The following is a 3,418-nucleotide window of genomic DNA, read 5'->3' on the forward strand; positions in this document are numbered from 1 at the left end:
CATGTGACTTATAATGAGCAAGCAGGTAAGCAAGTAGGTGCATGTCATGTGACCTAATTACTGAGGAAGCAAGTGGGCTAAAAGGTGCAAGGCATGTGATTGTTCAGAAATAATTTTAAGAGTTTTGTCGTTATTTTTCGGGCGGTTTCGATCAAAAGACTGCCCCGTTGAGAGATTAATTCACCGTGTCGATTTTATTTAATTTCTGATCGACCAATCTTCAAACTGATCTTAAAGAATTTTCTCGACCAAAATTCTATCTGCTCGTGAGGGTTATTACAATGTCTTTTTCTTCTTTGGTCCAGATGCTTGCCCTTGCCCATCATTCGGTCTCTTATCATACTTCTCTTCCAGCAACTTCACCATAGCTTCCATCACTTGTTTGGTGATTGCTTCTTGTAACAACGTATTCCTTCTCACCAAGGTTTCATCATCCTCCTCAGATCCCATTGCTTCCTGATACACGAAAAGCTTGAACCAGTAAGTAGTTCGAAAGAAATCAGAACTCAAGATTCAAATAAGGAAACAAAGAATTCAAACAAAGCGGCAAATCGAGATACTTGAACAACACGTGACAATTTGAATTCTAGCACTTTTTTTTCGAAATTGAAACAAAACAATTTAGATTTAACAGAAGATGATTCGAGATTCAACAGATGATGATTTGAGATTCAGTAGTTACGGATCTATGCTAACAACAACAGATCGAAGCACACAATCACAATAATCTTGTCTCTGTTAACTATCACTTCTCAACCTTTTCAAACCGGCTTTTCCCCATAACAACAACATGAAATATGAAGTGTTAGGTGATGTGCCATACGTGAAGGTAACATCTCCAGTCTGGTCAATGTTAACTTGATTAACTGTGCAACAATCAAACAAGAACATGCACGATCAATCCCACCAACATGATTCTGACCAAGGATGCTACTCTCAAATACACATACCCACCCATTCAAAGAATGATTTCCCTTACAAGATTCTGTATACTTCTGATCTATTTGAGACCCTCTTCGTAATCTTCTGAACAACTTAATCTTTCTGATGTTTAACATAACCAAGTCTGGTTCTATTGCTTTCTGATTTATTTCTTATGTCCAACAACTGAGGATTCAACATGTCTGTCTATACCAAGCTTGATTCACTAACGGAGTACTCTTGTATGACGACATCACACTTTATGTATTGATACATCCTCCGATATCTTAACAACCTTGGTATTCCCATATGCGTTACAGTCATACCTTTCCTTAACTCATTAATATTCTTCGGCGTTAACATATCTTTTCTACTCATCTAGTTTAATCTTCTGGTAGAACTTGAGTTCCTTCTCCCACGTCTTTTCTAACTAACCTTTTGTACATAACACTCCTCATATAATCCACTGAAATTATCTTCATCCCGCTCCTCCTAAGTTTTCCTTAAGTTCTCATTTCTCAAATGAGTTCCTCAGATACAAACGAGAAATCCATTTTGATTTACTACTTGCAATCTTGGAGACTCTATGCTCTCTCCTAGTATAACAGCAAAATCAATCTTTCTATTCTGCTTCTTGATTATTGAGTTCCTTCTCAATATTGACACCAACTTTCCCTCTCTTCAATGGATATGCAACTGCATTTTCGTTTCTTAATCTTATTTAAATAGTGGACACTTGCATTCTTTTTCCATACTGAAATGATAAACAATTTGAATAGCAAACAAAATTGTAGCCAACTCTTACTTGTGCATTGTGTGGGAACCGAAATTCGCACTGTCGATTTCCGTCTAAATTAGGAAACTAGGAAAACCTTAATTTCCCAGAGGTCCCGGAGATCTGTTAATACCACACGCTAAGCAATCAGAACACGATATATCAACGACAAAGTATAAAAATCGTAAGAAGAGAGCAAAGTAGATCTTATTCCGAATCTGTGTTTGAGCGTTACAAAAAGGTATAAGCCTTGGTTCGAGAGCTGTCGGCGAGATTCCTAGTTCTAGCAACCCTAAGACGGCTAAACCTAATTGAGTCGCAGCTCGAAATAACAAAAACGGAAATATGCCTAAATTGCTCTAAGTGCTAAGTTTGCTCTGAAAAAGTTCTCCTCCCATTGCCTCTCGCCTAGGACTCCTTATATACTCGCTCGAAGGTCGGTTTACACTTTTACTCTTCTGTCCTTAAGCCGTCATAGCAAAAAATGGAGATATTCCATTTTTTCCGATCTTCGTAATTATCTTCAAAATTCTGTATTTATCCGCGGAAACTTGTCATTTACCTTTCCGTGCGAACCAAGCGTGAACCGTCCTATGGTTTACGGGCTTTTGGTTGAGAAAACGCGAGATGGGCCTCAAGTCGTGTCTTAGGTCCCTTTGGGCTGTCTTTCGACTCGAAACGTTTATCGCGACTTCTTTCGATAAAGAATGAACTTTCCGCGGTTTTTTCCGCAAAGTTTGATCGATGATTTAGAATGCCGGAAAACATGAGCTGAGTTCGCCACGGTCTTCAGGAGATAGTGTCGAAGGATAGACGAGAATGCATGGACTGGTGTCGCATCGATGTTTCGAAAGAGCTCTGTCACTACGTAGCGACTGAGCTTGGCTGAGCTCGGTCGCTATGTAGCGACCGAGCGAGACGGACGCTCGGTCGCTACGTAGCGACCGAGTTTTGGCTCGAGCTCGGTCGCTACGTAGCGACCGAGCGGGACGGACGCTCGGTCGCTACGTAGCGACCGAGCAGGGCGGACGATCGGTCGCTACGTAGCGACCGGGCTTTGGCTCGAGCACGGTCGCTACGTAGCGACCGGACAGTGTGCATGTGCAGTAGTTATGCAATGACCGAGCTTGGTTTGTCCGTGTTCCGATTGTCAAACTCAAACTTATCCGTAATTGGTTTGGGTATGTTTTCGATGGCTTATGTTTGATCTAAATGGAGTTCGAGATGAAACTTTATCTCGAAAAGCTATGTTGCGGAGAGTCGTACTTATATATTGCGGAGATTTGGACGTTAACTTCGTCGTGACCGTTTTCGACCCCAACAGTTAGCCCCCCAGCCCGTTAGAATCGTGGATTTCCAGCGAGATTCTAACACGCGGTATGGCGATTTTGGACGAGATTGGTGTATTTGGGCGAAGTTTGTTTCCGAAAATCTGCAAGTAAATAGTAATTCTCCATGCCTATAAGAAGGGAGGTAACTTCTCCATAATTTTTTCACTTGCTTGTTTTCATAAAGATTTCTCTTAAGAAAAAAATTATTTCTTTCTCTCTATCCTTTTCTTCTAGTTTCCAAAAGAGGATTATAAAATGTCGAGTAAGAAAAAGATTTCGAGGTAAGGGTCTTCGTCCGCAAGCGCTCACGAAGAGCTCCTTGTTCCGAAGATAGAATTTGGGCCTCACTCGGTAGATCCCGCCGAGAATGAGGCATGGTGGATTGCGCATT

This window comes from Brassica napus, chromosome A1, assembly GCF_020379485.1.
Source record: "Brassica napus cultivar Da-Ae chromosome A1, Da-Ae, whole genome shotgun sequence".
Taxonomy (NCBI): domain Eukaryota; kingdom Viridiplantae; phylum Streptophyta; class Magnoliopsida; order Brassicales; family Brassicaceae; genus Brassica; species Brassica napus.